General features: G+C 46.9%; 1 protein-coding gene across 1 annotated transcript in view; it reads right to left on the minus strand.

The window, feature by feature from the left end:
- The window catches only part of TRAPPC9 (trafficking protein particle complex subunit 9), a 3,490,818-nt gene that overhangs the window by 83,608 nt on the left and 3,391,183 nt on the right, over positions 1-16,027 (minus strand). The gene's annotated exons all lie outside the window — the stretch shown is intronic.

The raw sequence follows: 16,027 nt of genomic DNA on the forward strand, positions 1-16,027 counted from the left end.
AAAGCTGAAGAGAGATGGAGATGTAGTAGTCAGGCAAGTAAGCCTAGTAGCCATTGCAGCAGTCAAGCAATTAAGGCTAATAGCCCACACCTGAAGCCTATCATTGAACCTGTGAGGCATAAAAGGCCCGGCTGGAAAGGAAGAGTAGAAGGAGATGGAACGTGAGCTGGAAGGCTGGCTGTAGCAGCAGTAGCAGAGGAGAAGCACAAGGCTGGCAAATCACAAAAAAGTGGAAGAACAGAAGGGAATGGAATGGAAGCAGAAAGCATCCTGACAAATATACCAAATGTACAGTTGTAACTGAAGAAGTCAAAGAATTGTGTATTATTGACATTGGGAATATTACACCTTCTTTTGAACTGTGACAAATGATCGTGAAGAAGAGACAATTTATCATCATAACCAGGATTACCATTGGCGCTATTCCTTTTTCTGGGCACTGGAAGGGGATCTTTTCATATAGGAACCAAGCTTTAGCATTGGACTTTTTTGATGAACTTTTCTGTGACCTTGGATTTCAAGAGCTGGTTCAAAACGTTTATTTTCTTTTGCTGAACATTTTGGAGTTATCTTTGACCTAGGACAGGAGAAGGCCATTCAGATATTGGCCCTCATTACAAGTGTGGTTTTATTGTGCTGGTGATTCTGTGGAGCCGGTGGCACAGTTTCCGGCAACCATAACCACAGGCACATCACAACATCGCAGGTACACGCATTCCGGCATGCCAGTCACACTGTAATTGTCAGCTGAAATCGGTGGCACTGCCAGCAACAATGCTGGTGGCTCCATTTACAGCATGTCACTGCCAGAAACAACGGCAACGGAAACACCATCGCCGGAACATGAAATTCGACTGCGCTATTTTGAAAAACACAATCTACTTAAAATCACCCAGTTCCTTTTGCCACCCGGACACGCAGACAATGGGATTGCACTAGCAGGCATCGCATCTCGCATTCTTGAAAGACGGCAGCGGAAGCAATGCTTCACTGAGCAGGAGCCAACAATACTGACCGACTGAATAGTACAACATGCTGGAGAGCTGTTTGCAACGGACCACAGCCGCAGCACACAAATCATAAAGAATTCCATCTCGGAGGAGCTGACACAGAAGTTGTCAGCAGCGGGCCCCATACTCCGCACAGTACGTGACTGCCACAAGCGTTGCGATGACCTCTGCCTGAGGGTCCACAACCTGTTGGCTCACTGTAAGGAATGTCTGGCCACTGGCGGTGGTATAGCCTCCCCAATTAAACTAATGCCATGGGAGGGGAAGTGCAGCAGTGTGCTGCACCTTGAAGAGATCGAGGGAGTCTGAGCAGCAGAGGCTGGAGCAGGGACACCTGAACAGGGCAGTGAGTACAACGTGGCACACCAAGACAAACACAGCGGGCATGCAAATGCAAAGCACAACACACAGAGACATGTCCAACTGCATGATACAAGACCACATCCAACCCATACAATGGCTAACGCAACATGGCTGTTGGCCAAGGGTACACAAACATTGTCCCCCCAAACATGCACATACCCACATTAGTACTGGACATGTGCAGACATTGGCGACATGAGAATCAACACATAAAGGATGCACCTCCGCCCCCAAGGTGGCATGCATGCAAGCATCCCGTCCTGACGGACCTGGCCCTGGCATGGTTGACCGCCTACCTGTCAGACCAACACCCCCAAGTGCAATAGTGCCCTTCCAACATCACCTCACTCCCCACCAGTAGCGTCCCTCAGGGCACCTTCCCTTACCTTGCCTACCCCCAGATGCCCAGTGTCTCCAGTGATCAGGTTCCCACTGGGCTGAACAACAGCAACAGCCCTACCTCACTCTACTATTACCTCCCTTTGCCCCCTCCCACAAATCCAGAATAGTGGTGCGTTATTCAACCTAGCTCTGGGACCCCTTCCCACCAGCCCTGGAATCACTGCACTGGCTCTCTGTGACAGCAAGGATTAATTCCAAGACCCCCTAGCCCATACACAAGGCTGTCTGGGGCCTGGTCCCACATGAGTCACACTGGTGTCAGCCCAACCCAGACCAGTCACCCCCAGCATCCCTCACTGGCACTTTCCCATGGCCACCCTTCCCTGGACTAGCCGGAATGTGTACCACCCCATCCTTCGCACTGTACTCCCCCCCCCCCCTTTACAGCCCTTGCACCTACTCCTGTGGCTCCCATCAACACCCCCCTCCTTCCCATCCTGCTACCCTCACTCCCCTGTATGACATTGTTCCCTGCACCTGCACGGTAACAATGATACAAGGACCAGTACGGCCGTATCTCCTACATTTGACCACCCATGTCCACCACCTTTTGCCGGTGGCGCATGGAAACACTTGTGTCTATGCGCCATACACGTTTTCAATGCATGAACTGTAGACTCCATGCACAGGCATCATGTCACAAGCAGTCTGAACTGCAAGTAGCAATGCCATATGATGGCACAGAGGTGATTAACGGCATGCCCATCCCCCCAGAGGTATATCATCTGACAGCGATCAAGGTGGACCAAGCACCTCACGGACAGCCACACAGAAGAGGAGAGCCATGCCACACAAATACAGTGCCAAGGCAACACCAGCACTGGCCACGCAAGGCACAGGCCCACAGAGAAACAGCCTGCAGCAACTCCTGCTGCCCTAACAGAGGCACAGCCTGCAGCCCCTGCAGCAACTCCTGCTGCCCCAACAGAGGTGTCAACAGGACAGCCATTACCCCCTCCCCCCATAATAACCTTTCATGTATATTGGTGCATCTCCAGATGATGATGCTGGGCAGGATGCCAGGGACACAATCGAGAGCACATCTGAACACACCCCCTACCACCATCCCTCATTCAGCCCCTCCGACATCCACAGCCCACCTCCACCACCTATCCCCAACATCAGAGACCTGGATGCACACCCACGGCGCATTGAGGAATGGCGCGAACAGATGGAGGGACTTGTGCGCCAGCACCTGGAGGAAACCAGGTTGGTGAGGGAGGAGACAAGCTTGATTCGCGAGAGCGTGCAGGCTACCGGCCCACGCAGTGCACATGCCCTGGGACTATCAACATGCACAAGGTCCTGCTTGCACAGAGGGTCCGGGAGGGGAATGAGGCCATCTCGCCACTGGCTAAGGCCCTCACACTTTCCCTGCAAGCAGCACTTGAGCGCAGGGACAATGCAGGTTTAGACCCACCCTCAACCGTCACCACGCTTGCCAGCTCACAACAGAGCAGCAGGAGGCGCAGATCGCTACACCTGTCATGCTCACCTCAAAAGGGCAGGTCAGGTGTTAAGAGCCACGAAGGTGAGCCAGTTCCAGACATCAAGTGACACTGCTGCTACCTAAGGATTGTTTTTGGGATGGTGTGTCTTGGAGGCTATGTAGGGGAGATTCAGTTGGGGGGGGTTGTCAGGGGGGATGTTGGGGTCGGTATTTGGAGAGGGGATAGTGGGCCACAAGTTACTTGTTGTTTGTTCATGCAAAAATACATATGGTTCTGCATATGAATTCATGTCTGGACATTTAATTTGTGTGTAGGAATGCTTTATTTGTGCGCTGACTCACATGCAGTGTGTACAAATATATTGGTGGGCTCCCAACATTTGTTGCCCTATTTAAGACATAATTTTATTTCTGGACTGACAATGACACAAATAAATATGAAGCAAAACGCATAGGTAGCACAAAGCAACCACAAAAACAACAACAAGAACCAGTGGGAAGTGGAGGTCCTGTGGTGCAGTGCTCTCCTTGGTGCAGAACTGTTTGTCAAAATCAACACTTATCCTTGTAAATTAAACCACAAAGTGGAGTGGTAAAAAAATAAAACAGCTGTTTATTAATTATGTTTTAAGGTTCTAAAGTCAATTCAATGGTCAAATAATGATACATTAAAAAAAAGCAACATGAAGAAAAAAGCACATAAGGGGTTATATACAACAAGGCACGAATACTTGACATACATCCAATCTGGCACATATTCTAACTTAGGTTTTTTGTTGGTGCAGAGTCAGTGCGACTCATGTAACATTTGCTGTCTATTTCTTCAGAATAGGCATCCAGCGATTCCAGATACGGATCGCTACTTGTCTAGGCTGATTTGTGATTGAATCAACTGGTATGCACTGTGTGCCATCGGTTGTGTGCAGGAGCGGTTTGCCCAGAAGTAGTTCTGTGTGAGATCCTGGCGGGCTGCACGCCCACCCGTCATCCCTTTGATGGCGTGTCACATGTCAGTAGCTGCATCCTCTTCGCTGTTATCATCATTGTCCGCTGGAGCCATGTCCATTTCCGGGATATGGGGAATGTTCCGCCAGATGTACATGTTGTGCAACATGGGACAGGCCAGGACAATTTTCCCCACTTTCACTGGCCTGTACATCACTGCACTACCGGAGCAGTTAAGGTAATGAAACCGTGCCTTCAGCAGTCCAAAGGTCTGCTCAATTGTCGCCCTTGTTCTGATGCGAGTATGACTGTACACTGTTTTCTGGTGGCTCTGTGGATGTCTTACAGGGATCATCCGCAATGTTAGTAAGGGATAGCCAGAATCACCTGCATAGAAAGGGACACTGGGAGGGCCATGTCATTGAGGTGACTGGGCAGTGCATGCATGTTGGGATGTGGATGTGTGACACATGCATCTGGGTCTGTGCGCTTGTGGCCCATCAAAACCTTGTTGCACCCTGTGACAAGTAATGCTAGTCGGGTCATGTGTGGGATCCAACTGCCAGGGATGGGTTGGTGGTGGTGTTGGTTGGTGCACAGTGAGGATATGCTGTGCTTCCTGACACAGGAGTGATGCATTCTGGTACCTGTGGTTCATTACATGTGCCTGTACATCCGTGACCAGATTGTGCTGGTGTGTCCTTCTGAGTACTCATGTTATACATACCAGTCGTGGGCACCCACTCTTGAATGCAGATTGTGTCCCATTTGCATGGTGCCTGTGGGCCATGCACTGGTGACAGTGAACATCCCCCTGTGCCTCAATACATATGCAATGTGGTGTGTGTTTTGATCCTCTGACTCACCTAATAGCCAGGTCTGCTGTCCACCATACCGCACCATGTACCTGGGCAGCGGTCTATTGAGCAGGACCATCGAGTCATGTGTTGATCCCGGGAAGCGTGTGTAGCAGTGTGTGATCACCAGGTCCACATCACAGACGACCTACACATTCATGGAGTGGTCCAGCTTTCTATTCCGATACACCTCCTCTGTGGGGTAGCTCCCAATACATTAAGCATGCCCGCAAGGTCATGGGTGTGGACGTTCGTGGAGTTCACCTGGGCCTGTGTTGTTGTTAGGGCGATGTGCTGGGACACATGATGCAGGAAGGCACTTGTAAGAATGCTGGCTGGGAGATGCCATGCAGATTCCCGACCAAGTGTTGTAATGTGAATGCAGCACAGACACCACCTTCAACAGGGGGGTATGATAGCCTGCATGCCAATGACGCTCTGGATATCATCCTGGATGAGGTACGCTATTGCAAGGATGGTCTCCCAGTTCAGGTGGTATAGTGTGTGGATCTGCCTGCCAGTCAGGGACCAGGGTGTGGCCCTTGTGTGGGGTATAGCTGCACGCCTGTGGGGCACAACTTGCTGCCCATTGTTCCTCCTCCTCCACTGCCTGTCATCCTGTTGCCACTCCTGCTTATAGAGCTGTACTCCTGCATGCAGTGCCTCCATGTCCATGACTGCTGCTACGAGTGGCAACATGTTTGTGTTGGAGGGTGTGTGTGGTGTGGTCCTTTTAAGCAGTCCCTGTGCTTATTGTGTGCAGCAGGGTCATTTGGGCGCATTTGTGACCTGTTCCTGCACACCTAGGCCTGGTTACCGCCTGCTTCGCGGTGCTGGTGTTTCCTGCATAGTTTTCCTGGTGGCACCAGAATTTTTGTGCAGCTGTTTCTGGGAAATCTGAAGTTGTAATGCTGCCTTCTTTCTGTGGTGCTGGAGTTTCCGGCACTGCTTCCCAAAGGTCCTGCAGTTTCAGGTACCTATGCTACAGTAATCGGAATTACCGGCACGTTGTTTCCGGATTGCCACAGTTGTAAGGAGGGCCATTGTGTTAATATTGTTTATTATATTGTGTTGCTATATCATTTCCTCTGTATATTTGTTGTTTAGTGTGAGGTTCAGTTTACCCATGCTAGAGAATGTTCCCTTAGCCTTTAGACTAGTTAGGGAATTTCTCTGTAGAGTAGGCCAAGCAGGGTATTTTCTTATTACATTTTCTTTAATAAAATGGCATATTTTGCGAAATCTACAAGCAGTTGTCCGCCTCGCATTACTGAACACTCACAGTGCCAATACTGTGACAAGAGAGTTTACTCCTGAGTTTCTCTGGACTCTGGAGCTGCCCACACCCCTACTGGATCTACCGCTGTTCACGTCACCTGTAGTAGGTTGGACTGCATCACTGGTTTTTCCTGGGGTGCTAGGCTGACTCAAGTAGCTTCATCGTCTCCTGAATTCTTCACTCTGCTCCCTGCTTTGTCCTTGCGGCACCACAGACTTGGACCACACGGCTCCGGCGCAGTTGCAGAACCCCACAGTGCACCTCCTCAAGGTCACACCACTGAAGGTCTTTCTCTGTCTCTTCAGATGGTCAGGAGCTTGGATTCCAACGTCGTGCTCCGCTGACCGTTCCTTGACATCCCTGCCACAGGGGATCAACGTCCTTCCAGCTTCCTGGTCCCAGGTTCGAAAGTTCCCGGGCCGGGCTAGCTTCACGCCGGCTGCTTTCTCTTCCTCCTTGTCCTTTCTCAGTCTTTTTTCCTAAGACTGGATTCTCTCCAGCATAAAGACCAAGTCCTCATTTGTTTTTGTTGATGTGATCTCTAGGCCTCCTTGAGGCCAACTCTTCTCAATACTATGGTCAATGGTTGAGATGATCTTTATGCCTCCTTGGGGCCAACTCTGTTCATTGCTACATTGAGGCAGTCTGTTATTACTCAACAAGCCTCTTTGGTTCTTGTTTGTCAGGGTCATATTGATTCGCAGATCAAAGACAGAAGAAGCCTTGCCATAACAAACAGTGCTGTTTTCAGGAATTTATAACAAGGGCTTGGCCCCAAGTGAAAGGGGAGTCTCTCCCTGTGAAGTCCTGCTTTCCACAACCCCTAGGATGACTACTGGATAGCAGCCTCACCTGCCTAGCCTCACAAGGAAGGGAAGTGATGCGATTCCATGAATCGTGACATTGCTCATTTGATGCTCATTCATCGATTAACACTCCCCAGCATCACCACCCTCAAGATGTTCCAGCTCCAGGTCTCAACATCTATTTTCCTTTACTCCTTTCACAATCTTGTGATTACTCATTCTGGGCTGGTTCCTCTATGCAGTATCCACTGTATATTTCAGAGTGTAGTGCATTAGATGAATAGGTCAAACCAAGTATGGCCAGCCGTGATTCAAGAAGCACATCACCCACTAATGTGTTGGAAATAATCCATTTATTACTACAAAATATTGCAATACGCTAAGCAAGTATCTGCTTCCTTTATCCATACATCGAATATCTCGCCGTCATCCAATATTCTCAGAACAGTGTTCTCTGCTCTGAAAACCTAATTTTAGGATTCTATTACCTATCTATTATGTCGATGTTCAGTTCTGGTAACCATTTTAACTACACCCCAGTGGTGTTTTCTTCTTTTTTACTCCATGACGTGTTTGTACAGCCATGCCAGGCAACCATTTTTTCAATTGCCTACTATATCTTCTCCCTCAAGTGACCTTTCGTACATCGTTCCGCAGGTGCAGTCTACCATTGTCAGTAAGCTTATCAGAAGTCTGCGAATCCTTTTTCTTTTGCGACCCTCAGCATTTATGCAAGATAAACCTAGGAAATTTGGTGGGACTGCCACTCTGAAAAGGTTATTTTAAGGTTTAGCTGGATGCATGGCAGGCAAAATGGGAACCAGACAACTTTAAATATCTAGGAGTTCCCTTCCATAGAGACTTACAATAGCCGCAGCAGCAAATCTTGATCAAACAATTAAATAGATGGGCTCACTAATAAACAGATGGGAGAGAAATTGAGCCTCTTAATTTGAGTCAGCATAAATTGTTCCAAGGTGATAGCTCACGCCACATTGTTTGCACATTTTTCACCCTCCCAATACTAGATCCAGAACACAACTGAAAAGGTTGTTCAACCTTCTGATTTACTATCAAAGGAGCTAGAGTCCTTGAATCGCTCGTGCCCCCACAAAGACGACGGATAGTAGTCACTGGGTGGGATGGGGATTTAGGTAGCCTGGATGGTGGAAGGGGCTATTTCTAGTGAAGCATTAGAGCCTGGACCAGAGGGCTCTATTGTGTGGTAGGTAACTAATGCCTAAGTTATTCGTTCAAAGGCAAGGAGCTTGAACAAAGGGGAAGGTCTTCTGCTATTTGAGCGGGTGCTGGAGGAAGCAAAGGAAGCCTCGCCAGTGGCTTCCCATGATAAAGCTTGCCCACGCCTCCTGGCACAGGGCATATACATCACACAGGAATGCAGACTGCCACATGCAGTTAGGGCATACGTTCCAAGCTGGCTGATTGGTACAGAGCAGGAAACAGTGTGAGAAACACAAAATAATCATGGACTGAAGGGCGTTACTGAGGATTAGCTCCTCATTCCACGTTTTCTGTGGTCTGAAGACAAAGTGTTAGGTTGTAAGAACTGTGGCAAGGAAGAAAGACCAGGCGGTGGTAGAAGTGAAAGTGGTGCCGGGCATGCGTTTCCCACTGTGATTAACCAAGGTGAAATCCATGGACTGCTGCTCAGGTCTATAGCTCAGTAAATTAACTATTTTTAAATGACAATTAGTTGCCTTCCAATGTAAATTCTAAATTATGTTATTGCTATTTTTGTGGTAGAAAGACACGTCTCTGATTAGTATGGATACCACACAGCATGAGACAGATTAGCTGCTAATTATACCCTGAAGCAGATAAAGTCACAATGACGCAAATAGTTGAACCATGTCAATACAAAATGTATACCTCGGGATAAATGGAATCCATTTAAAAACAGATTTTGATAAAACATGTCAACTGTAATTAAAATTATTTAATCCTGGAAGTTTTCAAAAGAAACCGTACAATATATTGTGGGCCTTCTATTTCTTTTTTGATTGGATCAGTTTAAACATTTGTGTTAAATTCATGTGGGACGTGAATGAGAGGAAAGCTGAAGGCCATGTGCGTCAAGAGAAGGCAGGACAAATGCAGACAGGATGGGCCAGCAATAGGAAGGCGAGGGCAAAACCTGAGAGCAGTGTAAGACAAGAAAGCTCAAAATGGGCAAGCAACCAAAAGGGGTTCACATGGCTAAAACATGTTATTTCATAGCATTTTAGAAGCTTCAAAACTTTGCAGATAGAATGTTGACACTCATGCTGGAAATGACAACACATTAGGTCAGCGTAAATGTTTCGGGAAAACCAATCAAGCACACCTTACTTCAGCAAGACAGTGCTTTTTCTTTGACCACATTTTGTGGTACAAACAGGTTTCCTTTCAGATCCCTGTGGATACAGGTCACACTTCGTGTCCTGACAACCTCTCTGTAACTAAGGAAGGGCAGCTGCTAAAATTAGATGAATACAAATCCCTCCTTTGGCTGTAATTATTACTTTAGCTTGTGTGCAAAACATTCTAGGGAGCAATACCCATTATGCGGCTGGAAACCCTAGACATTCTGAGACTGCAGTGTTGTTGAACTGCCCACCCTAACCCCCAACCTTCCAGCAGCCGGTAAATATGAAAACATGTTCCTCGAAGTTCTCAATTCAAAATGGCCAGAGCTGCATCTAGCATTGACTTGAGGTAATACAGAGAGGGAAGAGGCATTCCTCATCCCAAGGTTATTAACTAAAGAAACCAGTCTGGGCAAAGCACCCAAACGAGGAGGGTCAAAATGCACTAGTTCACATAGATTGGACAGCTGGAGACCGGCCGAGAGGCATAATAACCTCGGTTTTTCCAGAATTCAATCTAAACCAGCTGGAGTACATCCAGCTGCCTCTCTCCAGTAGACAATATCTAAGACGTGAGGCCACCAGATCCTGCTCACGATCGATTCTTAGGATCAACGGTGTGTCGTCCGCATAACCATAAGAACACCACCTGTGAGAATGTATACGTTTTGCAACTGGAAGAACATAAATATTAAACGACAAAGGTGACATAGCTGTCCCCTGTGGAACTCTGCAAGTAAGAGAAGAGGGAGTCAAAAAATGGGGGAAGAGAAAGCACTTGCGTGCATTCGGTAAGCAAAGACCTGAACCAGCAAAAAAGCCGACCCACCAATACCAATCTCTTCCAACCGGCAACCCAGAATAGAATGGTCAATCATGTTGAACACCGCTGAGATGTCCAATAATATTAGTAAACATGTTCCTCCCTTGTCAAGTATCAGAGCTAAATCATCAATAACAGAAACCAGCACTGATGCTGTTCCCATTGAAGATCAGAAACCAGATTGAAACACATCAAGATTAGTTGAGTGCTCTATGAGATCTCTGAGTTGTATTGCCTCCAGTGCCTTCATCCAAAACATCAAAAGTGAAATTGGATGAAAATTGCAGGGCCCAGTCTCGGTTTCTTCAAGAGAAGAGATACCACAGCCTGTTTCAAAACTGACAGGATGAAACCAGAATTCAGGGAATGATCAAGTGCTGTAGTAAGAACCGGCACTAACTAAGCGCCAACCTAATGGAGATAACGATCTGAGTTGCATAACAACTTTAAGGACCTGGTCCTCAGTAGCAGGGAGGAAGGCCAAAAATGACAAGGCATTTTTTTGTGCCTTGCTATGACTACTAATGATTTGTCATGCCTTTCATGCCTTTGTCATGCTTGCAGTGCCATATTGTGATTTGTCACAAGTGGCTACAAGATTGTCTGTGCCCCCTAATCAACATACAAATATAGGTCTTCAGTGACTGTTCCCGGCAATAACACTATGTTCCAAAAGACAATATGCATACCAACTAAGCGACCCACACATAGCAATTTCCTTTCTGGGCTCAAGTGCCTCTATGCTCTCGACACTGAACACCTAGAACCCGTCCTGCACGCACAGCTCAGGCCACGTCTGGTCTTACAGGCATCCTTGGAACAGCAAAGCTGCCCACCGCCCATCATTTTCATATCCACGAGAGTTCCTAGAGAATGTGCAAATAGCATTTGTGTGTGCAGTATAAATGTCCCTAACATACTGGGATTTATGCTGTAAACAAGACAGCAGTAACATAGCATACCATGAGAGAGAATGAACGAGAAATTAATGGACTGTTTAAATGAACAGCTCTGCATAGAATGTATTTGTGTTTAGGTCCCAGCGAAAGTATATATGGTACATATATTTTGTTATACTGGCTTGGAATATTAATTCCTTACTTTTTGTAGAACATCTTTTGTCTGCAGTTTTTGTTATTATACATTTTTCTGGCTAATGGTAATGTTTGGTATGGTAATGTTTATTTATAAAGTGCCTAAACACAGGAAGTGTTTCAAAGCGCTCAAGGAGGGTGGGAGCATGCGGAAAAACAACAGTCGCTCAGAGCCTTTGAATTTCTGAAATGATAATGGTCTTCACAGGCAGAGTAAGTGAGTAAGATACATTTTACAGTTTAAATACAGCAAATAGGCCTGACGGCGATTCTGCAGTTTTTTCAAGTGCACATTAAGGGATGAAGACAAGGGAGAACAGACAGAAAATCTTCAGGCAGAGATGCATTCATATCGTGCAAGTGCAAGACAGTCAAGGGAGGGTGTGAGGTCCAAGTGCACCCAGTCAGTAGAGACTGGGGTAAGTGCGGAGAGAGAAAGCTCTCTTGAATTTATTCACAAGTGCAGTGAGGAGGGTGGGGTGCAGGGCCATGAGGCAAGTGCAGAGAGGACTGGCCGGGTGCCAGCAACCTGTGAGAATCTGAGGTACACCATGCGGCCAGTCAGCAAGCTGTAGGGAGGAGGAGGGAGAGATGGGAAGAGCATAGAGCTAAGTTAGCAGGGTAGGGGACAGAGGAGAAGAGGAAGGCCTTCAGGAGTTTCCAGAACTTAAGAAGATCGGGCTCAAGACGCAGCTTGGCAGGGAAGCTATTCCAGAGGGAGGCCCCCTGCTGAGGATAAGGATCTCCCCCCAAATCTCTGCTTAGAGAACAAGCTCCCTTGCAGAAGGTTGGAGGTAGATGAGCAGAGGGCTCGAGAGGGACAGTATTTAGGAAGGCAACGTTGCAGGTAAGTAGGTCCTAGGCCCCAGAAAGCCTTGTGGACAATGCAGAGGGTCTTGAATTTGCTCCTCGCAGCCACGGGGAGCCAGTGAAGAGGTTTCAGCGACAGAGAGATGCAGTCCTTGGGCTTGAGGCCAAGGATAACTCTTGCAGTTCTGGTTTGGAAGAGTTGCAGAGTGTGCAAGGCAGAAGCAGGGAGGTTGAGGAAGAGGCTGTTGCAGCAGTCCAGCCTAGAGAGAACCAAGGCTTTGGAGACAGGGAGGTGCTGGGGGAAAGTGAGAAAAGGTAGAGTGCCTTTGAGGAGGTGTAGTTGATAGACTGTTTTGAGATGTCAGAAATGTGAGAGGAGAATGAGAGAGTGGAGCTGAAGATGACCAAGGTTTTTGGCCTCACAGGTGGGGGTGGGCACAGGGCCAAGGGAGGCCTGCCAGAGTGGGAAAGTAGGTGCAGGGGTCACAATGCAAAGAATGTCAGTTTTGCTTGCATTGAGGCAGAGGTCGTTTTCAGCACACCATGACTGAATGGCAGAGAGTCAGATAAAAGTGAGGAGGAGGAAGTAGCTGAGGGTAGCCTGAAAAATACTTGCATATCATCGGCATAACACTGGAAATTAGAGGTGAAAGTGGCGATCAAACGTGCCAAGGTAGCCATGTAGATGTTGAAGAACCTGGGGGATAGGTTTGATCCCTGGGGAACACTGCAGGTTGAGAGAGTGATAGTCAGGAGAAAGACTCCAAGTTCCACCTGGGATGGACGGTCAGAGAGAAAAGAGGTTAACCACGCCAGAGCCTGCCCTGTGATTCCCAGGGTGTCACAGAGATGTGCAAACAGGATGTTGTGGTTAACCATGTCAAAGGTGGAGGAGAGATCAAGGAAATTGAGGACAGAGGGAGTGTTAGTGCCAAGATTTGAGAGCAGGTCTTCATTGGTGTTCAGAAGAGCTGTTTCTGTGTCTCTGGATGCTCTGAGGCCAGACTGATGGTCATGGAAATAACCAATTGATTCAGTGTGGAGGTTCAGCTGAGAGATTGCCAACTTCTCCAGGAGTTTGCACAGGAAAGGAGTGATCGAGATCGTAATTTGCCAGAATTGAGTGGTCAGCAGAGGGTTTCTTGAGCAGAGGGTGCGCAAGGGAGTGCTTAAGAGCAGTTGGGAAAACTCCAGTGGAAAAGGAGAGATTGCAAAAATCAGCCAAGGCTGGGGCGAGGGAGTCAATGTTGTCCTTAATGGTTTGGGAGGGACAAGGGTCTACTTGTTTGGATGAGGCCTTCATAGACCGGACTTGTCTGGTGACCTCATTGGGTGTGACGGGAGAGAGAGAGAGAGAGAGGAGAGGGGGAGTAGAGGAGGGGCCAAGGGAGGCTCCGGTATTGGTGTGTGCTGTGATGTGGGGGGAGGGAGGAAAGTGCACATGAAGTTAAGGGCCTCTATTACTTGAAATGCCACAGCAATCAAGTTACAAGTGCAGGTAGAAGGGAAGGTGAAGCAGCAAGGGTGACCAGCAATAGGCCTTTTTTCAAACAGAACTTTCTGCTCTTGAAGGGTGCAATGTTGCTATTGCAATACAGCCTTTGCCTCTGGGTTCTAGTTGGGAAAATGTTCTGGCTTTGCTCGGGGCTTCTTATTGCAGTTCTGGGCTATTTTCCCATGACATGAGTTACACTGCATAATAGGATCACAAAGAAATTCCTGTGTACCAACTATCACCTTTAACCTTAGTGACATTTCAAACATGATGCTGTGAAGATAAATGGAACCCCAAATTATTAAACTACAGCATGAGACACTGAAAGCTGAACTGCTTCTTTGAAGTGTGTTGCATAGGACTCAATTATAAGGAGAAATATTGTGTCGATAAAGCAAGCAGATGGGGGTTACCTCACCTTACATAAAGAAATAGAGGATCCTTCAATTTCAAGTGAAGAGGTGCCGAAATAATGAATCACTTCAATCACTTCATTCATAAGGTTTTTGCCAACTACCACGAAACAATGCTAAATCTATGATGTGATGGCTAATCAGAATTGCTACCATGACAACCCCAGCCTGTTCTTCTAATGCTGAGCTTCTAACGAACTTTGTTGTAATTAGCCCGTCACCTTTGAGTTAAGGCTATAAAGCCCACTAGATCGTCAGCCTAATGGAAACTCAAACAAAGGAGGCCCTTGTCAGAGGATCCTGACTATTCATTAGCTTAGGGCAAGCGTGGACATGCCTTTTCCTGAATTACAACCATATTACTTAGAAACAAAAGAAATGTGCATTATGACCCTGGCTATCTCTTCTACCATATGACTCTAAATTCAAATTGCCTATTATCATTTCCCTGCTAAGTCCTTGGAGTAGAAGGCTACTAGGAAGTGGTTTCTATGAGGGGAGTTAATTCCAAATAGAAAATGTAGTACTATGTTGGTGAAATACACTTTGCTTTCTCACTACATTCTCACTATATTTAAAGTCAAGTGAGATTGGATTTCTTGTAGAAGACATAGCATTTGCTGCGATCTGTAAAAAAACATAGATATTTAAAAATTGAATAGGGAGGGGAAAGGGAGCTATGCCATCCTAATTCCATTCCCATGGAAAAAGATACAATATAAATACATCCTCCCCTCTCTCAATATTACACAGTAGGGAAAGGGCACTGCACCTGTGGGACCCGATTTGTGAGGTGGGAGGAATGCTCATCCTTGTATTAGGAAATCAAAAAACTATTTTTCTATATTGAGTTGGTGAATGAATATCCTGTGCATTGTAAATTGAAAATAATGTTTCCCCAACGAAAACTTGCAGAATTAGCTGCAACTCATAGTTTTCGCTCAAATTGCACGTGCATACTAGAAACCCACAACTCCACGCTCGTACTGGGAGGGGATGGGGCGGCAAACTGATGTAAGTAGGTGTACATAAATGTATTTTTTTTAAAACAACCTTTCTCTGGTACCAATACTAGATTTGGTACTGAAGAAAATCAAATGTGCTGACTGATAAGGAAACTAATCATATGTAAATGTTAACTGAAGTAAGTTTGAACATACTGACCAATTAGCAGCAAGGTTGTCATAGAATTGAGAATGCTAAATAGAGGTGTTATTTTATTATTTAGGATTAGAAATGTATTTCATTTATATATGGTGTGACTGAACATGTTTGCCACCTTCTGGTCACCATGGTGTGACTGAACATGTTTGCCACCTTCTGGTCACCGACCCATCACCTGTGAAATCCGACAAGGATCCATCCTTTCACCCTTGATCTTCATATGGAAGCACTTGGAACCTTCCTCGCTTCATGCAGCATCCACACACACCAATACACATGACACACAGTTCAACCTCAAGCTTTACTCCATTGGAGACATCTACAGGCTCAAGGCCTGCCTCACATTGATCCAGCTGTTGATGTCCAGTTCTTACCTAATGCTCAACCCCTCCAAGACTGAATTCCTACTGCTGCCAACCAGCAGCACCAAACACCCTGACATCCAGACCTAGCTCCCTGCACTGAACCTCAAGGGTTTAACATACCAGCTGGCCTCCTGCATCAATTGCCTTGGGTTCGACATAGACAAACACCTCTCCTTCAAACAGTACAAAGCAAGGAAGACACAAACGGATTAGCACCAATTTTCTTTCCTGTGGATAAATCAAGCCCTACATCCCAGAAAACTTCAGATCAGCTGTCAAAGCAATGGCACACTCCCATTTACATGGTGGCAATACCTATTTGAAAGGCTGTCCAGCAGCTACCCTGGCACCCCAGAGATATGCCCTGCATGCTGAAACACAATTC

The sequence above is a fragment of the Ambystoma mexicanum genome, chromosome 5q (genome assembly GCF_040938575.1).
Source record: "Ambystoma mexicanum isolate Mex_15411 chromosome 5q, UKY_AmexF1_1, whole genome shotgun sequence".
In the NCBI taxonomy this organism is placed as follows: Eukaryota; Metazoa; Chordata; class Amphibia; order Caudata; family Ambystomatidae; genus Ambystoma; species Ambystoma mexicanum.